Below are 24211 nucleotides of genomic sequence, written 5' to 3'. Positions count from 1 at the left end.
GTGGAGGGACAGCACAGGAGGGGAAGACCCTCTATGAGATGGATTGATTCGGTGACTGGGGTAATCGGGATGGGTGTGTCAGAGGCGGTGCGGTTGGCACAGGATAGAACAGGGTTTAGGGCTGTTGTGCATAGGGTCGCTATGAGTGACAAACGACTCGACGGCACATAACAACAACAACAGTGGTTTGTCAATTTTATTGACCTTTTCAAAGAACCAACTCTTAGTTTTGTTGATGGTTGCAATTGTTTTTCTGTTTTCTATTTAATTTATTTCTGCTTTAATTTTTATAATTTCAGTTTTTTTTAGATGGTGCCAGGTTTTCTTACTGTTCTTTAATTGATGGATGTTGGCTTAGAAAGTTAATGATAATTATCTCTGCCTTTTGGTGTGTTTGCTTATTAGTATAATTTGACTTCTGTTTACTACTTTGGATGCTTCTCAAATGTTTTGGTGTTTCCATTGTCATTTGTTTCAGGAAACTTTTTAATTTCCTTTTTTTATTTCTTCTAGTACCCACTCATGTTCAAGGAAGGTGTTTTTCAGCTTCCAAATTTGTGTGTGTGTTTTTTTTCCTTGTTACTAATTTTTAATTTTGTAAGCATTGTAGACTGAGGATATGCTTTGTATTGTTTCTATGTTTTTTAATATATTGATGGCTTGCCTTGTGGCCTAAAATGTGATCTATTTTCGAGAATGTTCCATGCACATTTGTGAAGAAGGTATATTTTGATTTTCTTGAGTCAAGGCAAGGGAAGTTTCTGGAGTCTTTTCTGCTGTGTGTTACTTCTCTTTTTTTGCCCTTCAAAAGTAGATGGGTGGCCCAGAGCCCTAAACTAAGGGGAAGTAAGGGCGGAGCCTGCAGAGCTTGCTCTAGGTGGTAGATTAAAATCCTGTAGGGCCCTCTCTGTCTTTAATTTTTTCTGGTGAAACATTCTTCTAGGTCGTATAGCCCTGGTGTGTCCACTTGCCATACAGAGGCAACTTGTGGTCACTGTGAAGCTGAACACCATGACACTGATGTGTCAAATGTGGTAATAGTTACCCATGGCAGACAGTGTTTGGTGGTGCTCCCCGGCTAAAACAAGCTTGGAAGCAAGAGTGGCATCCGCTTCCATACTTTCATTCATAGGGTCTCTATGAGTTGCCTACAACTTGACCAGCACACAACAACAACAACAACAAGAAGTAGCCTATAAATATCTATGAGGTTGAGGTTTTGTTTGGTTTTTTAAATTTTTTTATTGTGTGGTTTAATTCTTCAGCATCTTTGTTGATGTTCTTTCTGGTAGTTCTGTCTTTTCTTGAGAGTGGTGTGTTGAAGTCTCCAAATCCTATAGTAGTGTTGTCTATTTCCTTTTTCAATTTTGTTACTGTTTGTTTTATATATTTTGCAGGTCTTTCATTTGGTCATGTTGTTGTTGTTATGGGCCGTCGAGTCACTTGCGACTCATAGCGACCCTATGTACAACAGCCCTAAGCTCCACTCTGTTCTGTGCCAATCGCACTGTCTCTGACACTCCCATCCCAATTATCCCAGTCACTGAATCAATCCACCTCATAGAGGGCCTTCCTCTCCTGCGGTGTCCCTCCACCCTCCCAAGCATGATGTCCCTCTCTAAGGACCGGTCTCTCCTCACAACATGTCCAAAGTATGTTAGACGGAGCCTCAGAATCATTGCCTCCAAGGAGCCACCCGGTTTAACCCTTTCCAGGACAAATCTGTTTGTTTTCCTAGCAGTCCATGGTGTTCTCAATACTTTTCTCCAGCACCACAGCTCAAAGGTATCGATTCTCCTTCTGTCCTCCCTGGTCATTGTCTAACTCTCTGATGCATAACAAGTGCATATCCAGAGAGACACCACTGCTCTTCAGTACTTTGGAGAGGTCCCTAACAGCAGACTTTCCCATGGCAATGCGCCTTTTAATTTCCTGGCTGCTGGTGCCAAGACTGTTGACTGTGGTAAATATTTATTATTATTATGTTCTTTTGTTTTATTGAGCTTTTAATCATTATGTAGTGACTGACCTTCCTTGTCCTTTGCGCTGGTTTTTGCATTCAAATTTGTTTTATCAGAGATTAATGTCACTACTTTTGCTTTTTTTCTTGTTGTCATTTGCTTTGTATATATTTTCCCCACCTTTTTATTTTTAGTCTTTATCTTCATTTTTCTGGTGTGTCTCTTGTAGACAACAAATGGATGTATTTGGGATTTTTTATCCAATCTGCTGTTCCTTTTTTCTTCAGTGGTGCATTCGAACCATTCACATCCAGTGTGATTATTGAGAGGCAAGGTTTCATTGTTATAATTTTGCTGGTGTGTGTGTGTGTGTGTGTGTGTGTGTGTTGTTGCTGGTTACTTTGGTCTATCCTGCTTTCTGTGGCACATCTCTATGAAGGACATCTCTGAGTCTTTCCTGCAATGCTTGTCTTGTTTTTACAAGCTCTCTTAGGTTCTGTTTTTCTTGCAATATCTTGATCTCTCCTTCATATATGATGGACAGTTTTGCTGGGTACAGTATTCTTGGTAGACAGTTGTGTTCTTTGAGTGTTTAATGTATGTCATTCCACTGTCTTTTTGCTCTCATGGTTTCTGCTGAGAAATTGGCATTTATTCTTATCTGTTCTGCCTTATAGTTTACTTTATGTTTCTCCCTCTCTGTTTTCAGAATTATCATCTTTGGTTCTGGCAAATTTGACTATGATATGCCTTGGTGTTTTCCTTTTGGGGTCTGTTTTATATGGTGTTCTCTCAGTTTCTCAAATATGTATTCTCTCATTCTTCATTATTTCTCTTGATGCTGTCCCATATTATTCTTAGATTTTCTTTCCCCCCCTTCTTTTTGTTTCTGCTTTTTGTTCTAATAGGTGACAATTCTATCTTCTATTTCACTGGTTCTGTGTTCCATCTCTTCAACTTAGTTCATGTGTCCCTCCATCATTTTTACGGTTCCTGAATCTTTGGACCTCATATTCTGAATCTTTGTTTCTTGTTTTTCCAGAGCCGCTAATACTTTGTTTGTTTTATCAGTATTGTTTTGGATTGCCTTTTTAGTCTCTTCCTGGTTTTTGGTTGTAGTGTCCTGCAATTCTTCAAGTTTGTTTTTCACCCACTGAAAATATTCAATCATTGTTCTTTTAAATTCTGTGTCAGAAAGTTCCATCAGACTTTCTGGTTTTAAGAAATCCATTGCTACTGTGTCACCTTTTGGGGGTCACATCTTGCTTTGCATTTGTGTAGGTTGTTAGGTAGCCTGCTTCTTATGTGATATTGTTGGGGTAGAGTCTTTCATGCCTGATCTGATGATAGGTTCTAGATCTGAAGTCATTGCTCTAGAAGAAGGTGGGGCAACAATTCTGCCTGTGTTTCTCTTTAAACTTATGACCCATGGGAAGTTTCATTTCAGGGCCTGTGAGAGCAGCTTCTTGTTTCTTCTAAATCTTTTCAAGGCATTCTGGATTAAAAGTAAGTTAGTTGACTGAAAATAGAGGTATGAGTGCAAGGCGGAACAGGCTCAGGCAGGCACTTGGGGGAGCTGGGCACATGCAGGGACTCACTCAGATTCCAGCTGTCCAGGTGGGCTCACGCAGAGTTTTCACTCAAATTTCAGATGTCTAGCTCTCTCCTGGCTGCTCTTGCCCAGTGAGACTGTGAGTTTCACTGAGGTCTGGGTCAGGCGGGCCTTAGGAAAATTCAGTCAAATTCCTGCTGGCCTGCTTGCTCCTGTGGGTGGACGGTGGGTCGGGTCCCCCTGGGGCCCACAACTTGCTGTTCCTGTGGCTACCAAACTTGTTATTTTAATAATAATTCTCACTAAAATTTCTACTATCCTGCTCACTCTTCGTGCATCACTCTCGGTGTGTCACTCTCTTAGAAAATAAACTTCAGCAGGAAGAGCACTATAAAAGATAAGGAAGGGCACAAAATAATTATTACAGGCATAATAGACCAAGGAAACATAACATTGGTCAACATCTACATACCAAGTGATAGACCAGTAAAATACACAAAACAATGATTAACAGACTTGAAGAAAGAAATAACACCATAATAGTGGTAGAAAACTCTCATCAAAGAATGTTTTTGTTGTTATGTGCCATCCAGTTGCCTGCAACTCATATGAACAATAGTCCCAAACCTATGCAATAGGCACCGTATGCACAATGACTCTGAACCCTGCCATATTCTGAGCTGTCTCACTATCTCTTGACACACCTGACCCCATTATCTCAGTTAATGTGTCAATCCATCTCATCTGGTTCTTCTCCTTTTACACTGTCCCTTAACCCTCCCAAGCACGGTGTCCTTCTCCAAAGACTGGTCCCTCCCTCCTGGGAAAAGAGCTTCAAAATCCTTGCCTCTAAGGAGGAGCCTGGTTTCACTTTCTCCAGGACAAATCTGTTCTCTTTGCAGTTCATGTAACGTTCAACACTCTTCTCCTTCACCACAAGTCAAACGCATAAATCATCCTTCTGTCATCCTTAGTCATTATCCAGCTCTGTAATGCATATCAAGCAATTGCAAAGACCATGGCCTGGATCAGGCACATCTTAGCCTCCAGACTGACATCATTGGTCTTTAACACTTTAATAGCAGATTCTCCCAGTGCAATTTTGATTTAATGACTGCTCGTGGCAAGAGTGTTTATTGTGAAACCGAGCAAGCTGAAATTGTTAACAATCTCAATCTCCTCTCCATCTATCACGATGCTGCCAGTTGGCCTAGTGAGACTCTTCAGTTTCTTGTTGTTGAGCTTTAATACATATTGAAGACTGCAGTCCTTGATCGTCTATGAAAATACACTTCAAGTACTCCTCTTTTTTGGCAAGCAAGTTTGTGTCATCTGCATAACACAGCTTATTGATGAGTCTTCCTCCAATTCTTAGGCTACACTCCTCCTCATAAAGTCCAGCTGCCTGAATGACTGTTCCACAAATAGACTGAAAAGATATGGAGACAAGACACATTCCTGACATACTCCTTTCCCAATTTTGAATCAGGTGTTTCCTTGCTCTGTTCTCGTGATTGCTTCTTGGTCAATGTATAGTTTTTACATGAATACAATCAAGTGTTCTAGGATTCCCATTTTAGCCACAGGTTTTTTTTTTTAACCACACAATTGAATGCCTTTGTAAAACCAATGAAACATGAGTAGGCATCCTTCTGGTATTCTCCGCTCTCAGCCTGGATCCATCTGACACTCTAGTGCACTCTAGTGCCATGACCTCTTCTAAACTCAGCTTCTGTTTCTGTTAGTTCTCTGTCAATATACAGTTCCAATCATTTTGGATAATCTTCCTCAAGCTTTTGCTTGCAGATGATATTAGTTCAATAATTTCTACACTCTGTTGTTAGATCACCCTTTTGTTTTGGTATGGGAATAAATATGAATCTCAGTCAGTTGGCCAGGAAATTGTCCTCCAGATCGCCTGGCACAGCCTTCTGAGCACATCTAGGGCAACATCTGTTTGTTGAAATATTCATCAGTTCCTGGAACTTTATTTGTTGCCAGTTTCTTCAGAGCCCTTGAACTTCCTCTTTTATCACCATTGCCTCTCAGTGGTATGTTTTTTCCTGAAATTCTTCTGTCATACATTTTTTTACAGTGACTTTTTGCACTTCTTCTGTCTTGTTTTGATGCTTTCTGGATCATTCTATATTCTTCCAATAGCATCCTTAATTATTGCCACTCAAGCCTTGAATTTGTTCTTCACTTCCTTAAGCTTAAGAATTGCTGAGGTACTACAATCCCAGAGGTACACAGTTCAAATCCATCAGATGCTCTGCTGAAGAAGAAGGGACAATATTCTTCTGTACCAGTCAGATGTGATTTGATGGTACATGCGCAAAATAATAAAATAAAATTTAAAAAAAATCACATTTGTCTTAGTCTAGTGCAACAGATGTATTAAAAAACCCAAAGCAATTGCAACAAGAGTCTGAAAAATAATAAATAAATGAAAAAAAGAATTGCTGAGCAAGTTTATCCCTTTTGATTTTCTGACTCTAGTACTTTGCACAATTAATTATAATACTTTGCTTTGTCTCTCAAGCCCAAGCTACCTTTTGAAATCTTCTGTTTGGCTTCCTAACTTCCAGATTTCTTCCCCTTGCTTTGGCTTTTTTACATTCTCGTGCAATATTCAGAGTTTTTTTCTGACGTCCATCTTGGTCTTTTCTTCCTGCTCTCTCTTTGCAATAACCTTTGGAATTCTACTTGGATGATATTCTTTCTGGCTGATATTCTTGATTTCAGGTGGGATAAACTTAAGGTCAAATTTTTATTCTTGTGGATTTGTTTTACTTTTCTTTAGGTTCAACTTGAACTTGTATATGAGTAGTTGATGATCTTTTCCACAATCTGCACCTGACCTTATTTTCACAATTGATATTGAGTTTCTCCAGTAATTCTGTCCACATATGTAATCAGTCTGATTCTTGTTTATTCCTCAGGTGAGTCCATCATTTGTGTTTCTTAGAAAAGATCTTTGCAATAAATAAATCATTGTGCAAAATTCTATCATTCTTTCTCCAGCCTCATTTCTGTTGTCAAGCCCATAATTCCTAACTACTGACTCTTTTTCTCTGTTCCTAACTTTTGCATTCCAGCTAGTCATATGCACCATGTTTACATGTTCCATCAATTTCCGACTGTAAAAGTTGGCAAAAGTCTTCTTTTTCCTCTTTGTCCTGGTTGTTGATACATATATTTGAATGATAGTAGTATTAACAGGTCTTTCTTGTATGCATATGGATATTATTCTGTCTTTCACAATATTGTATTTCAATATGGATCGAGAAATGATCTTTTAAACTATGAATACACTTCATTTTTTCCTCACCTTTTCATCTCCAGCATAGTAGATCATGTGATTATGATTCAAAATGTCTTATGCCAATCCATCTCAACTTGCCTATGCCTACTATGTCAATATTTATGCATTCTATTAGAGCAACTCAAAAGAAACTTAACAAAGATGCAGAAGATGTAAACTTTGTATATAGCCAACTTGACCTTGTGGATATATTCAGGGTACAGCACCCAACCAAAACCCAATTTACTTTCTTCTCAGGTGCTCTTGGTATACTCCCTAGAATGAATTATGTATCTCATAAAACATTTGGAACATGCATATGGCCCAAACTTACTTGCTGAAAGTGAATAGGACTTAACAGCCTTGGGAGAAGACTATAACTTTTCTCTTTGTCTCTCTGTCATTGCTGTCAGGTCAGGATTCACTCATAGCTGACTCTCAAGCCCTCTTTCAGAGACTGTAAATGGCATAGTACCAACTTGTCCTTGTGGATGTGTTCAGGGTATTGCACCCAACTAAAACCCAATTTACTTTCTTCTCAAGTGCTTGTAGTACACTATGCAGAATGGATCACATATTAGGACACAAGGAAAGCCTCAACAAATAAAAAAAAACCCCATTAAAATAATACACAGTATCTTCTCAGACCACAATAACACACAACTAGAAATTAACAACAAAAGGGTAAAGCTCACCAAACCACCCAGGTGGAAGCTAAATAACAAACTGCTTGAAAATGATTGGGTTATAGAAAAAGAAAAAATAAAATTAAAAAATTCCTTGAAACAGATATTAATGAAAATAAAATATGCCAAATCTTTGTTCATAGAAATAGGCAAACACATAAAAAAGGAAGAAAAAAGTAAAATTAATGACCTAACTAAGTATCTTTGGCAAATAGAATAAGAATCTAACCCCACAACCTCTAGAAGAAAAGAAATTATAAGAACAAGAGCTAAATAAATGAGATAGAGAACAGAAAAACAATTAAAAACCATTGTCAAGCCCAGAAGTTGTTTTTTTCAAAAGAGTTAGTAAAATATATCAACTATTGGTAAACTTAACAAAAGCAAAGAAAGAGAAGACACAAATAACTGGGATAAAAAAGAATAGTGGTGACTTCACAACAGAACAAGATGATATTAAATCAATAATATAAAAATCTTTTGGCAGTTTATAACATACACAATACTCTTCCAAAATACGACTGCTCAAAGCATCAATTCTTCTTTGGTGTTCCTTACTAATTTTCTAACTTTCATGTGTACAGGAAGCATTGAAAACACCATGACTTAGGTCAGGCACACTTTTTAGTCTTTTAATTGACATCCTTGCTCTTTAACACTTTCAATAGGTCTTTGAAAGTAAGTACATTTGCCCTGTGCAACATGTCTTTTGAGTTTTTTACTATTACTACCAAGAGTGTTGACTGTGGCTCAAAGTAATATTAAATTGTCACCTTCATTCATTCTTGACCCTACCTGTCATGATGACCCAGTGGTGAGAATTTTAATTTCCTTAATGCTGAGGTAACTATAATGTATGTTGAAGTCTGTAGCCTTTTATCTATAGCAAATGCTTCAAGTCTTCTTCACTTTCTATAAGCAAGGATGTTTCATCAGAATAAAGCAGGTCATTGGTGTGTCTTCCTTTAATCCTGATGTCATGAGTTTTTTCCATATAATTCATGTTTAAAAGTGATTTACTCACCTTATATACTGAATTAGGTATAGAGAAAGGATACAACCCTGAAGCATACCTTTCTAATTTTAAATCATGCAACATCCCCTAGATCTTTCCAACAGTTGCTTCTTGATATATGTACAGGCTTCTTGTGTATGGAATTAAATGCCCTGGAATTATAATTATTTTCATTTTATCCAATATTTATTATGGACTATGCAGTTGAATTCCTTTGCATCTTAAATAGTGAATAAAACATTAGTAAACATAGTTCTGTTATTTTATACTTTCAGCCAGGATCCATCTAATTTGAGCAATGATGATTCCTTATTCTGTAGCTGCTTCTGAATTTACCTTGAGTTTTCAGCAGTTCCTTGTCAATGCCCTATTCTACCCATTTAACAATATTCTTCAGAAATATTTTACTTATATGTGGTATCAATAACATCATTGGGTAGAATATGCATTCTTTTGGATCATATCTTTTTTTGAATGGGTACATATAGATCTCACTTTTCACCTTTTCATCTCCAGAGTAATATATCATATGATCATCCGATTCAAAATGCCCCATGCCAGTCCATCTCATCTCACCAATGCCTAGTATGTCAATATTTATGCGTTCCATTTCTTCCTTAACAATTTCTAATTTTCCTACATTCATGGTTCTTACATTCCATGTCCCAATCACTAGTGTCTGCTTACAATTGTTCCTCTTCCTTTGTATTTCCATACTTGGAAGCTCAACCTCAGTTGTCCTTTCCGTTATCTACATGTGTTCTATTGTATATAGGGTTTTCAGAGGCCTACTATTTCAGAAGTGGGTGGCCAATCCTTCTTCTGAGTCTGTCTTAATCTGAATGTTCAGATTTGGAGAAGTATCAGACAGACCAGCATTTTATAGAAAAAGTGAAAGGTATATCCCTTATTGTGGAGTTAACCATTAGTATCAGTGTTGTCCCTGCCTTTGCAGTGTTGTCCCTGCCTTTGCTGCCCTGGACATGCTCACCAAGTTGTGCCAAGAACTCTGGAGAACAACCACTTGTCCAACTGACTGTAAGAGATTTACATTTGTTCCCATCCCAAAAGAAAGGTGAGCCAACAGAGTGTGGAAACTATAGAACAATCTCATTGATTTCACATGCAAGCAAGATTCTACTGAAGATTATCCAAGGATGACTGGAACAACACTTCAGCAGAAAACTGCCAGAGGTCTAGGATGGGTTTAGAAGGGGTTGTGGTACTAGGGATTTTGTAGCTGATGCTAGATGGATTTTAGCTGAAAGAAGGGAATACCAGAAGAATGTCTATCTGTGTTTCATTGACTATGCAAAGGCATTTGACTGTGTGGATCATAACGAACTATGACTGACTCTGAAAAGAATGGGAATCCCAGAATACTTGATGGTTCTAATGCAAAACCTATACTTGGGCTAGGAAGCGGTCATTAGAACAGAGCACGTGAACACTGCCTGGTTCAAAATTGGGAAGGACGTTCGGCAGGGATGTGTCCTATTTCCATACCTTTTCAACCTGTATGCAGAACAGTTTATCCGGGAGGCTGGGCTCTATGAGGAGAAATGTGGCATCAAGATTGGTGGACGATCTATCAACAATCTGCGCTATGCAGATGACACAACCCTGCTTGCTGAAACTGAGGAGGACCTGAAGCAACTGCTGCAGAGGGTCAAGGACTGAAGCCTCCAATATGGATTGAGGCTCAATGTCAAGAAGACAAAGATTCTCACCACTGGACCAATCAGCAACATCAGGATGGATGGTGGAGAGATTGAGATTGTACACATCTTTAGTTTGCTTGGCTCCACAATCAACACTCTTGGCACCAGCAGCCAGGAAATTAAAAGGTGCATTGCCATGGGAAAATCTGCTGTTAGGGACCTCTCCAAAGTACTGAAGAGCAGTGGTGTCTCTCTGGAGACCATAGTGTGTCTGATACAGGCCATGGTCTTCACAATCACTTGTTATGCATCAGAGAGTTGGACAATGACCAAGGAGGACAGAAGCAGAATTGATTCCTTTGAGCTGTGGTGCTGGAGAAGAGTATTGGGAATACCATGGACTGCTAGGAAAACAAACAGATTCATCCTGGAAAGGGTTAAACCGGGTGGCTCCTTGGAGGCAAGGATTCTGAGGCTCCGTCTAACATACTTTGGACATGTTGTGAGGAGAGACTGGTCCTTGGAGAAGGACATCATGCTGGGGATTGTTGAGGGACAGTGCAGGATGGGAAGGCCCTCTATGAGGTGGATTGATTCGGTGACTGGGGTTGTCGGGATGGGAGGGTCAGAGACAGTGCGATTGGCACAAGACAGAGGTGAGTTTAGGGCTGTTGTACATAGGGTCACTATGAGTCGCCAGCGACTCGACAGCACATAACAACAACAACAACAACACCACCACCACCAACAACAACACCAACAACACATATAGATCTCTTCCAACTGGTTGGCCAGGCAGCTGTCTCACAAATTTCTTGGGGAGCATCTGCTTGCTGAAAAACCTTAATTGATGTTCCAACAATTTCTGTAGACTTCCCCCCGCCCCCGCCCAAGGTTATAAATGCAGCTTGGATTTTTTTCCTTTAATACTTTTGGTTTGGTTCATTATTATATGTACTTCTAGAAATGTTTCCATATCAGCAATTTATTTTTGGTACAGTAAATGCATTATTTCCATCTTCTTTTAATGCTTCCTGGATCATTCAATATTTGCCCATAGAATATCCAAGTATTTTAACACAAAGCTTTGGTTTGTTCTTCAGTTCTCTCATCTTGAGAAACACTGAGTTTGTTTTCCCTTTTGTTTTTTTAGATCCAGTTTGCATATTTCATTAAACTTTGCTTTGTTTTCTCAAACTTCACTCTGAAATCTTCTGTGCAACTCTCTAATTTTGTCATTTCTGCATTTTGTTTAGCTTCTTTATGCCACAGATCATGTTTTACAGTCTATCTGACATCCATTTTTGTCTTTTCTTTCCTGTCATTTTAATGACCTTTTACTTTCTTCCTGGTTGATGTCCTTCTATAGCTCATTTGGTTTATGGTCATTAGTGTTGAAACATTGACTCCATTCATGAGTTGGTCTTTAAATTCATGGCAGAAAAACTCAAGGTTATATTTTTGTTCTTGGGAACTTGTTTTAGTTTTCTTCTGCTTCAGTTGGAATAAGAGTAATTGATGGCCCTGTTCTGAATCTCTCTGCTGATGTTGACCTTTTCCATCATCTCTTTCCACTCATCTAATCAATTTGATTCTTGTTTATTCCATCAAGAGATGTCTATGTTTACAAAAGTAATAACAAAGAATAAATCATCGATTATAAAAAATTCTGTCATGTAATCAACAACCTCATTTCTGTTTCCAAGTGTATATTTTCCAGCTCCCAGTCCTTCATTTTTTAGTATTTTTACAATAATTATTATTATAAATTTTATTTTAACTCAAATTGGTGCTATTTAACAGTGTTTGATATGTTGCAGGAAGATGAGTCCTTCAGTTGCAAGACACAATGCAGCTGGGAAAGTACTGCCACCTCAAAATAGAGTCAGTAAAACAGATGGAATAAAGGTTTCACTTTATTTAAGACCTTCACTGGTTGTGTGGCAAGACTCAAAATGAGGTGGAATTGCGGCAAACATCCATTAATAATTAGAAGGTTGAAAGTATGAAGTATGAATTTTGGAAAATTTGAAGCTATAAAAAAAGAAAATAGAATGCCTAAAGAGCAACATCTTAAGCATTGGTGAACTGAAATGACATTGCCATTTTCAATCAGTCTACTATGCTAGGAATGACAGATTAAAAAGAATGATGTCATAAAAAGTGAGTATTTTAAGTTCTATCCTGTATGTTTAGAGTTGTCAATGATAGCATAGGATCAATATGCAAATAGTAAGACTTGTAATACAGATATTGTTCAAATACACACACCAACCACTAATATCAAAGATGAAGAAATTAAGGATCCACTAACCTCTACAGAGAGCTTTGATGACTTAATGATAAGAAGTTTGCATCCACTAGTTGCTTCATGGCAGAATGATGGATAGTCTTCTCCTATATAATTTACTGCATCTGAAAACCCACTGGAGGGGTCAGCTAGAGTTCATTCTGACTTGACTGTATACATAAAATTTGCAGTCTGAAACTGATCAAACATCCAAGGTGCATTAATAATATTTGGTGACTGACCAAATAAGTTGTTGCTGTTTTTGTTAAATGCTGTTGGGCTGTTGAATCAAGTATGACTCACTATGACTCCATGAACAATAGATCTGAACCCTGTCCAATCCTGTGCCATCTTCATCATCTTTGACATCCTTAAGCTCATTGCTGCAGCCGTTGTGTCAATCTATCTTGTTGAAAGTCATCTTCTTTTTCACTCACCTTCAACCTTTCCAAGCATGATATCTCTTTCCAAGAAATGACCAGTAAGAACAACATGCTCACTCCACGTTGAAGATTACAGACTTTGACCATCTGCAGCAAGTGCTTCAGATCCTCCTCAGTTTCAGCAAGCAAGGTTGTGTCATAATGTAGATTGTTGATGAATCTTCCTTCAATCCTGATGCCTCATTTCTCCTCATAAAGCCCAGTCTCCCAAATTATCTGTTCTGCATATAAATTTAAAAGCTGTGAAGGTGGACTGCATCCTTGAGGCACTCCTTTACTAATTTTGAATCAAGTAGTGTTTCCTTGCTCTGTTCTAAGGACTGCTTCTTCGTCTGGGTATAGGTTTTGCAATCAAGTGATCTGGGATTCCCATTCTCCTCAAGGTTAGCCACATCAAGAAGCTACATCAAGAAGACAAAAATTCTCACCACTGGGCAAGTTGGCAGTACCATGATAGATGAAGAGATTGAGGTTGTTAACAATTACATATTGCTCAGCTCCACAATCAGCACCAGCAATCAGAAAATCAAAGACTAATTGGACTGAGAAAATCTGCTCTCAGGGACCTCTCCAGAGAACTGAGAAACACTGATGTCAGTCTAGAGACTAAAGTGCACCTGATTCAGGCCATGGTCTTCGCAATTACTTGCCATGCATCAGAGAGCTGGATAATGACTAATTGATACTTAGTTGTGGTGCTGGAGAAGAGTCTTGAACATACAATGGACCATCAAGAAAACAAATAAGTCTGTCTTGGAAAGAGTGAAACCAACATTTTCCTTGGAAGCTAGGATTTTGAAGCTTCATCTCAGTTACTTTAGGCACATGGCTAGGAGAAACCAGTTCTTTGAGAAGGACATCATGTTTGAAAGGGTAGAGGGAAAGAACATGAGAAGAAGACCCCAAATGAAATGCATTGATAAGGTAACTGGGATAATGGGGGTAATTGTATTGGAGTTAGCGATACTGGCTCAGGACAGGGCAGGCTTCAGAGCTGTTGTACATAGGGTGGCTATGAGTTGCAGGCAACTTGATGGCATATAACACCACCAACACCATGCTCAAAGTATGTGAGATGAAACTTTGCCATCCTTGCCTCTAAGAAGCACTATGGTTGCATTCTCTCCAACATATTTGTGTTTGTTCTTTTGACAGTCTACAAAATATTCAGTATTCTTATTCAACATCACAACTCAAGGGTATCCTTATTCATTATCCATTTTTCAGATGCATAGCAAGTGATTAAAAAGACTACTGCCTGAATCAGGCATAACTTAGTCTTTAGACTATCATTGTCCTTAGCACTTTGGAAAAGTCCTGCCAACAGACTTTCCCTAAGCAAAATGTCTTTTGATCTCTCAGCTGCTGGTACCAAGGGTGTTGAATGTCTATCCAAGCAAGACAAAAATAATTGATAATTTAAGTCTTTTCTCCATCTATCATGATGTTGTCTCTTGGTCCAGTGAGGAGGGTTTTTGTCTTCTTGATATTGAGATGTAATCCATATTGAGTGCTGTGGAATTTGATCCTCTATAGCAAGTGATTCAGCTCCTCCTTTGTTTCAGCAAACAAAGCCATGTCATCTGACTAGCATAGATTTTTTTATGAGTTTTCCTCCCATACTGATGCCACAGTCTTCATATAACTCAACATACAGACTGACCAGGTATCAAGAAAGGATACAGCCCTGACATACACTTTTCTTGATTTGAAGTCATGCACTGTTCCCTTGCTCTCTTTGGATACCAACTTCTTGGTCTCGTTATAGATTTGGTATGATCACAATTAAGTATTCTGTGATTCCCATTCTTCTTAATATTAACTAACTTTGATATGATCCACATAGTCAAATGCTTATGCATAGTCAATAAACCACAAATAGATGTTCCTTTGGTATTCTATGCTTTCAGTCAAGACCCATCTGACATCATTAATGTTAAATTTGCTGCCATGGCCTCTTCTAAGCCGAGCTTGAACATGTAGTAGTTCTCTGTCAATGTACTGTTATTCAATGTAGCTGTTTTTAGATAACCTTCAGCAATATTTTGCTTCCAAGTGACATAAAAGATATTGTTTGGCAAAAAAAAATAATGCTGTAGGAATTGATGGAATACCAATTGGCATATTTCAGCAAACAGATACTGCCTTGCATATGCTCACTAATTTGTGCCAAGAATTTCAGAGGATAACTACTTGGCCAACTGACTGGAAGAGATCCATGTTTATTCCCATTCCAAAAAAAGGTGTCTTGACACAGTGTGGAAATTATTGAAGAATATCACTAATATCGCATACTAGCAAAATCCTGCTGAATATTTTCCAGAAAAGACTTGAACAGTATGTAGACAGGGAACTATCAGAAATACAAGCAGCGTTTAGCAATCCCATTACTGGGAATATACCCCAGAGAGACCATAACTGCCATCCAAGCAGATATATGCACACCCATGTTTATCACAGCTTTGTTTAAAATAGCGAAGAGTTGGAAGCAACCTAAGTGCCCATCAACAAACAAATGGATAGAGAAGCTGTGGTATATTCACACAATGGAATACTACGCAGCATTGAAAAACAAGGAACTCATTATTCAAAATGGGTGATCCTGGAGGACATTATGCTGAGTGAAATATCTCAGTCACAAAGGGACAAATACTGCATGGTGCCACTGTTGTAGAATGGGACTGACATCAGGGTTGGGGTAAGACTGAGAAAAAACTGGATAAATTATGTATACTGTATTGAAACAGATGAGGGAAAGAACAGATTAAAGGTGATATATGATTGGGTATTATGGTTAGCACAGGAGTCTAGAGTTAAGGTTGCATAGAGAAGGGTACTCGGTGCGGGGTATGGGGGGACGGGAGAATTGTATACCAATGAAGGAATTTTTCTTTTTTCTTTTCAAGGAGAGGAGTGAACTGGTGGGGAGGGGTGGGCAGGGAGAAAAGTGCAGCAATGAATGAATGGAAATCCAAAATCTCTGTAAATGTTCATTAAAATGAATAACAAAAAAAGAAATACAAACTGAATTTAGAAGAGGTCATGGCACTAGTGACATTACTGCCAATGTCAGATGGATCCTGGTAGAAAGCAGAGAGTACCAGAAGAATGTATATTTATTTGTGTTACTTTGACTATGCAAAGGCATTTAACTGTGTGATAAACTGTGGCTAACCTTGAGGAAAATGAGAATCTCAGAACACTCGATAGTGCTTACATGAAACTTATACTTGGACCAAGAAGCAGTACTTAGAACAGAGCAAGGAAACACTACATGGTTCAAAATCAGGAAAGCAGTGCATCATGGATGCATCCTATCATCATACCTTTTCAATCTGTATGCAGAACAGATCATTCAGGAAGCAGGGCTTTATGAAGAAGAGTGTGGCATCATCAAGACTCATTAACAACCTATGATAAGCAGATGACACAACCTTGCTTGCTAAAACTGAAGAAGACCTGAAGCACTTGCTGCAAAAGGTCAAGGAATGTAGTCTTCAATATGGATTGAAGCTAAACATCAAGAAGACAAAGATTCTCACTACTGGGCCAATTGGTAGCATCATAATAGATGGAGAAGAGATTGAGGTTGTTAGTAATTACAGCTTGCTCAGATCCACAATCAATACTCCTTTTTAAATTATTTTTTATGAAACTTTACAGAGACTTAGGCTTTCCATTCATTCATTAATGCACTTTTCTTCCTGCCAACCCCCCTCCCCACTTCATTCTTCTCCTTGAGAAGTAAAAGAAAACTCTTTCATTGTTATGCAGTCTCTCCACACGTCCACTCCACTGTGCAGCCTTCATTCTGGACTCCTGTCATAACAATAATACCAAATCGTATATCCCTTTGAACAGTTTTCTCCCTCATCTGTTTCAATCCAATATACATCATTCCTCCCCTCCTACTCTCTCTACCCCCAACCTCATGTCAGTCCCGTTTTACAACAGTGGCCTTATGCAATGTTTGTCCTTTTTTGACTGGGATGCTTCACTCTGTATAATGTCCTCCAGGGTCGCCCATTTTGGATAATATTGCACGCGTTCCTTGTTTTTCAAGGATGCATAGGATTCCATTGTGTGAATATACCAGAGCTTCTTTATTCATTCATTTGTTGATGGGCACTTGGGTTGTTTCCAGCTCTTTGCTGTTGTGAACAAAAACACAATAAATGCGGGTGTGCATGTATCTGCTTGGGTGGCGATTATGGTTTCTTTTTTTTAATGTTTAAAAATTTTTTATTGAGCATATAAGCAAAACCATACAATATATCTACAAACACAAGGTAGTGACACTGATTACAGTCAATTAATTGTTCAGCTGTTCTCACCTTCCTTTTCTGAGGTCTTCCTCCAGTAACATAAACCATCAAGTTCTACTCAAGTGAGTTGCTGTTGTTAGTTTAATCCCATATACAGACTGTGAAAGAACACTAAACTCCAGGCTGATGACATTCTTTGCTGTAAGACTGGCTTTAGTGTCAGGTTAAAAGATTATCTCATGATAGGTCAGGAATTCATCTGGCCTTGACAGCTCCACAAAGTTTGGAGTTCTGGAGAATTTGGATTTCTTGATGAAGTTCAATTCCCCCATCCCCCATTCATAACTTGTGCTTTTCGGTGTCTTGAGAAATACATATTTTCCTTCAAAACTCAAACTCACTGCTGTCAAGTCAGAACCAAATCATAGCTGACCCTCCACAGGGTGTCCAAGGCTGTCAATCACCCTGGAGACCACCCATCTTTCTCCCTCAGAGCCCCTGGTGGCTTTGAACCACCACAGGAGTGGTTTTTGGGTCACCAGACCTCTCTGATGAGGTGGGTTCAATCCGCTTTCTATTTCAATGACAGTGGGGACAGAGATCAATGACAGCAATGATCAATTTCTTATATTACTGGCGTCAGATTTGAGCTGTGGAACTGTGGCAAGTTTAAAATTATCAGCACAACTACTGATGACAGTTGGGTACTGATTTATTGGGTAGCTTCAACTGGATGAAAGGGAAAGTGCTTTAAAAGCTCTCAGTAGTATGATGAGCTCAAAGAGGACAACAGAAACTGTTTTCTCTGAACTTCTAGTAAGGATAACAAAAGGGTAAATGTCTCCCTCTCACTTTTACACTCCCTAGTTTCATGATCTTGCACTGAGTGACTATAGCACAAACCGTCTGTTTTTCACTAATGAACTCTCAATTTACATAGAATTATCTATTCCCCTCATTTCCCATCAAGAGACTAGTCGAGAATTATCTAATCTGTCTTTATAACTTAGTGGGAACGAGCAAGGTACCTTCTTTTTCAGAGTTCCAGGAGCTAGTTGAAGAAAACAGGAATTTCATCTCTGGACTTCTTTTACATAGCTTCATTTATCCTTAAGCCACATTTAGATCTCCTTAGAGCAGCACCCCACTGTGTTTATGTCTAATAATAATTTTATCACCATTACCTACTGGGAGCAAATTCTAGATTAGACATAGCATACTGGGAATAATTTGTCCACAGCAGCTGTAAGGTACAGCTAGTTAATGTATATATTCCCTTTTTTTCTTTTCTTTTTGGCAGCAAAGCCCAATAACTAACACCTACAAAAAAGCCATAACCTTATTTATGTTTGAGAAAAATTCTAAGTGATGAGAATGAGCCAAGTACAAGAGAAATGGCTAGCTCTGATGGTTCCAGTGAGCTACAACAAAGCACTTAGATGGACTGTGGATGGCTTCTGACCACTGATGTTTAGTTTAGCAAACTTAAGAGCTTTGTACTTCTTCACTAGCACTGTCTCAATAATGAGGCTAGTGAGGACAGGCCAAGGAGAGTTAGCAAAAATGGTGGATTGAAAACACGTACTTGTTGGTTAGTCTTATGTCCGTCCCCATGTACTCTAAAATTCTATTTTTGGTCAGAGGTGGGAACAAGATGCTGGACTATCTTTCTTGTACTGCTTCTTTGATTCTGCTTTGCAGAACGTCGAGTCCTGAAGGAACGTGGCTATTTTGGAGGGAGGGTTTGTGTCACAAAGTCTGGGTTTTTTTTGAGGCCATCTCCTTCGCTGCCTGCTTGGCTAACCAGTGCTTGTATCTTTTGGTCTTGGGCCTCTCGAAGTTCACCACAGACGTAGGTACCCTTATAGTGTCCAGTCCATTTACCGTCACCTCACACCTCGCCCCATCGGGTGATAGACTCTTCTGGTAACTTTATTGCATGAGAAGCTACCACAACACCAAGGTTCTTGAAGAAGTGACGAGCAACTATTTCAGGGTTTAGCTCCCATTTGACATTGTTTTTCATCCCTACTTCCAAGTGGCAGCTTCTCAAGAATTTTACTGTCGCCTCACCTGCCTTCGTCTGGATCCTCTCTAATTTTCCTTCTTGCCTTAGCAATTTCTCCTCCTCAAAAAGCTTCTTGTTTTCAGGGGATGCCTATACTGCCAGTTCTTGAGGAAGGAGTTTATTCCGGCCCACTGATTTCTTTACTGAGACCAAGTCGCCCCTAACTCCAAGTTCTTCCACGGACTGTGTGCGGATGAGCTCCAGGTTCTCTTTGGGTCGGTGTTTCTCCTATCCTCCACCAGCTTGTAGACGCGGTGTCTTCGGCGCAGGCGTGGCTTCTTACCCTCCCCAGTGAGTGGCACCTTCCACCAGCGCTCCACAATAACTGTGCCCCGACTGTGAGAGAGGCTGAAGTCGCGCTCCAGGCCAGAGGTGCCTGCTCCACTTCGCGAACGGAGTAGGTCCCAGACTCCTCCTTGAAGCATCTGTTTAGCGCCTGCCCGCAGGAGAGCCCTGCACGCGCCACAATCTTGAGCGCAGCCATGTTTCTGGGCGCCAAGCGAGCGCTCGATTATGGTTTCTTTAGGGTAAATTCCCAATAGTGGAATTGCTGGGTCAAATGGTATTTCTATTTGCAACTTCCCCCCCCCCTTCTTTTGTCTTTTTTATTATTATTACTTTTAATGAAAATTTACAGAGATTTTGGTTTTAAATTCATTTATTGTTGCACTTTACTCCCTGCCCAATCCTCCCTCCAGTTCGTCCTTCTTTATGAAAGGTAAATCTATTTGGAACTTTTGAGAAAGCGTCATACAGGCTTCCATCGTGGTTGTATTATTTTGCACTATCACTAACAGTGAATAAGGGTTCCAGTTTCTCCACGACCTTGACAACATTTGATGTTTGCTTTTCTGTTAAATATTGCTATTCTTTCTGGGGTGAGATTATGTCTCATAGATGTTTTGATTTGCATCTCTCTTAGAGCTAGGGATTTTGAACATTTCTTCATATGCTTGTTTCCCATCTGAATGTCTTCTTTGATGAAGTGTCTGTTCATATCCTATGCCCATTTTTCAATTGGATTATTTACATTTTTTTTGTGGTGCTCGAGTTGTTGCTGTTGTTTTTATGTGCCGTAGAGTCGTTTTGACTCATAGCGACCCTATGTACAACAGCCCTAAACCCTGCTCTGTCCTGTGCCAATCGCACTGTCTCTGATACACCCATCCTGATTATGCCAGACACTGAATCAATCCACCTGGTAGAGGGTTTCCCCCTCCTATGCTGTCCCTCCACCCTCCAAAGCATGATGTCCCTCTCCAAGGACCGTTCTCTCCTTACAACATATTCAAAGTATGTTAGACGAAGCCTTAGAATCCTTGACTCGAAGGAGAAGCTTGGTTTAACCCTCTCCAGAAGGAATCTGTTTGTTTTCTTAACAGTCCATAGTACCCTCAATACTCTTCTCCAGCACCACAGCTAAAAGGAATCAATTCTCCTTCTGTCCTTACTATACATTGTCTGACTCTCTGACACATAACAAGTGATTGCAAAGACCATGGCCTGTATCAGACATACCTTAGTCTCCAGAGAGACACCATTGCTCTTTGGTACTTAGGAGAGAGGTCCCTAACAGCAGACTTTCCCATCGCAATATGTCTTTTAATTTCCTGGCTACTAGTGCCAAGAGTGTTGACTGTGGAGCCATGGAAATTTAAGCTGTGAAAAATCTCAATATCTTCACCATCTATCCTGATGCTGCCAATTGGTCCAGTGGTGAGAATCTTTGTCTTTTTGATATTGAGCTTCAATCCATATTAAAGGCTGCAGTCGACCCTCTGCAGCAAGTGCTTTAGGTGCTCCTCGGTTTTAGCAAGCAGGGTTGTGTCATCTACATAACGCAGATTGTTGATAGGCCTTCCATCAATCCTGTTGCCACATTTCTCCCTATAGAGCCCAGCCTCCCAGATAATCTGTTCAGCCAGCATACATGTTGAAAAGGTATGGGGACAGGACACATCGCTGGTATATGCCCTTCCCAATTTTGAACCATGCAGTGTTTACTGATGACTGCCTCTTGGTCCAAGTACTAGTTTCATATTAGCACGATCAAGTGTTCTGGGATTCCCATTCTTCTCAGAGTCAGCCACAGTTTGTTATGATCCGCACAGTCAAACGCCTTTGCATAGTCAATGAAAGAGAGATAGACATTCCTATGGTACTCCCTGCTTTCAGCTAAGATCCATCTAACATTAGCTACAATTTCCCTAGTACCACGACCCTTTCTAAACCGAACCTGGACTTCCGGCAGTTCTCAGCTGATGTGCTCTTCCAGTAGTTTTTGAATAATCTTCAGTAGAACCTTACTTGCATGTGGAATCAGTTATATTGTTCTATATTTCCACACTGTGTTGGGTCGCCCTTCTTTGGGATGGGAACAAATATAGATCTCTTCCAGTCAGTTGGCCAAGTGGTTGTTCTCTAGATTTCTTGGCACAACTTGGTGAGCACATGCAGGGTAGCATCTGTTAGCTGAAATATGCCAGTTGGTATACCATCTATTCCTGAGGCCTTGCGCTCCAGTGCAATATTCAGAGTTTCTTCTGACATCTATTTTGGTCTTTTCTTCCTCCTCTGTCTTTGTAATGATCATTTGCACTCTTTCTGGATGATACCCTTGATATCCTCCCACAGTTCATCTGGTTTTTGCTCATTAGTGTTCAAGGCCTCAAACCTGTTCCTGAGATGGTTCTGAAATTCAGGTGGGATAGACTCAAAGTCATATTTTGGTTCCCATGGATTCGGTTTAATTTTCCTCAGCTTCAGCTTGAACTTGCATATGAGTGGTCTGTTCCACAATCAGCTCCTGGCCTAGTTTTCACAGCTGATTTTGACCTTCTCCAGTGGTTCTTTCCACAGATGTAATCAATCTGATTCCTATGCATACCATCACATGAGACAGATGTGTATAACCTGTGTTTATGTCTTTTGAAAAACGTATTTACAATTAATAAGTCATTGATTGTGCAAAATTCAATCATCCTCTCTCCAGCTTCATTTCTGTTACCAAGTCCATGTTTTCCAACTACTAATTCTTCTTCTCTGTTCCCAACTTTCGCATTCTAGTCACCCATTATTATCAATGCATCTTGATTACATGGTTTTTTCAATCTCTGACTGTAAAAGCTGGTAGAAATTTTCTATTTCCTCTTTTTTGGGTCTGGTTGTTGGCACATGTAGACTAACGGAAAGAGCAAGTGAGGTGGAGCTTTCAAGTATGGAGATACAAAGGAAGAGGAACAGTTGTAAGCAGACACTAGTGATTAGAACATGGAATGTGAGAACCATGAATGTAGGAAAATTAGATATTGTTAAGGAAGAAATGGAATGTATAAATATGGACATACAAGGTATTGGTGGGATGAGATGGACCCACATGGGACATTTTGAGTAATTTTGATCCTATGATATATTACTCTGGAGGGGAAAAGGTGAGGCAAACTGGGGTTGCTTTCATAGTTAAAAAAGTAATTTTTAGATCCTTGAAGTACAATATTGTGAGTAACAATAGCCATATGCATATAATATGAGGAAGTATTTTATACATTCTACATTTAAGTCCCTTTTCTGACATATCATTACCAAATATTTTTTCCCACTCTGTGGCTTTCCTTTTTATCCTCTTGGAGAAGTTTTTGGATGCGCATAGGGATTTGATTCTTAGAAGGGCCCATTCATCTATTTTATCTTCTCCTGGTTGTAGATTTTCCAGGATGAGTGGAAGACTGTTTATGTGCATTAGGACTTATAAAATTATCCCAAGCTTTTCTTTAATGAAGTTTATAGTCCTTGGTTTTAGTCCTAGGTCTATAACCCACTTTTAATTGTTTTTTGTGTATGGAGTGAGGTTTGGATTTTGCTTCAGTTTTCTGCAGATAGTTTCCCCAATTTTGTCAGCACCATTTATTAAAAAGTCCGTCATTTCCCCACTTAACTGAATTCATTTCTTTGCCAAAAATGAGTTGACGATAGGTAGATGGGTTGATTTCTGGATTCTCAATTCTATTCCATTGTTCTGTGTGTCTGTCATTGTACCAGTACCACACTGTCTTGACCATCACAGCTGTGTAGTAGGATTTGAAATCAGGGAGTGAGATACCTCCTACCTTGTTTCTCTTTTTAAGGAGTACTTTGCTTATTCTGGGCCTCTTTCCATTCCAAATGGAATTAGAGATTACGTTTTTCATCTCATTGAAGAATGGAATTGGTATTTGTATTAGGATTGCATATTAAGTGTAGATTGCCTTTGGTAGTATTAGCGTTTTCACAATATTGAGTCTATGTATCCATGACAAGGGATATTCTTCCACTCCTCCAGGTCTCTTTTTGTTCCTTGTAATAATATTTTGTAATTTTCCTTGAATAGATCCTTTGTGCTTCTGGTTAGGATTACTCCTAAGTATTTAATGTTGTCATTAGCTAATGTGAAGGGTATTTTTTTTCAGCTCCAATTCTGCATTCCCTTTGTCACTGTAGAGAATTCCAATTGATTTTTGTATGTTGATCTTGTATCCTGCCACTTTGCTGTATTCTTCAAGTATGTCCAGTAATTTTCTTGCTGAGTCTTTAGGGTTTTCTAAGTATCATCTGCATAGACAGATAGTTTTACCTCTTTTTTGCCAGTTTGGATACCTCTTATTTCCTTCTCTTATTGCTATCGTGAAGAGTTCTGATACAATATTAAATAGGAGAGTTGATAGTGGGCATCCTTGCCTCATTCCTGTTCTCAAAGGGAATGCCTTTAATTTCTCTCCATTGAGAACAATGTTGGCTCTCAGTTTTGCATATATACTTTTTACTATGTTGAAAAAAATTCTCCTCTAATCCTATTTTGTTGAGTATTTTAATCATGATAGGGTGTTGGATTTTGTCAAAGGCCTTTTCTGCATCAATTGATAGGTTCATGTGTTTCTTGTTCTTTGCTTTGTTAATATGATGAATTGCATTGATTGTTTTTCTTATGTTG

The 24211-nt window shown here is 39.2% G+C and overlaps 1 protein-coding gene and 1 pseudogene across 1 annotated transcript in view; one reads left to right on the top strand and one right to left on the bottom strand.

Moving 5' to 3' along the window:
- Window positions 1–24211, top strand: part of OCA2 (oculocutaneous albinism II) — a 569803-nt gene that overhangs the window by 320984 nt on the left and 224608 nt on the right. The gene's annotated exons all lie outside the window — the stretch shown is intronic.
- LOC102858018 overlaps window positions 18927–24211 on the bottom strand; it is a 13533-nt pseudogene continuing 8248 nt past the window's right edge.

Source organism: Elephantulus edwardii, unplaced genomic scaffold, assembly GCF_000299155.1.
Source record: "Elephantulus edwardii isolate Elephantulus edwardi_28Jun2011 unplaced genomic scaffold, EleEdw1.0 scaffold00234, whole genome shotgun sequence".
Taxonomy (NCBI): Eukaryota; Metazoa; Chordata; class Mammalia; order Macroscelidea; family Macroscelididae; genus Elephantulus; species Elephantulus edwardii.
This window is presented reverse-complemented; position numbering and strand designations above follow the sequence as displayed.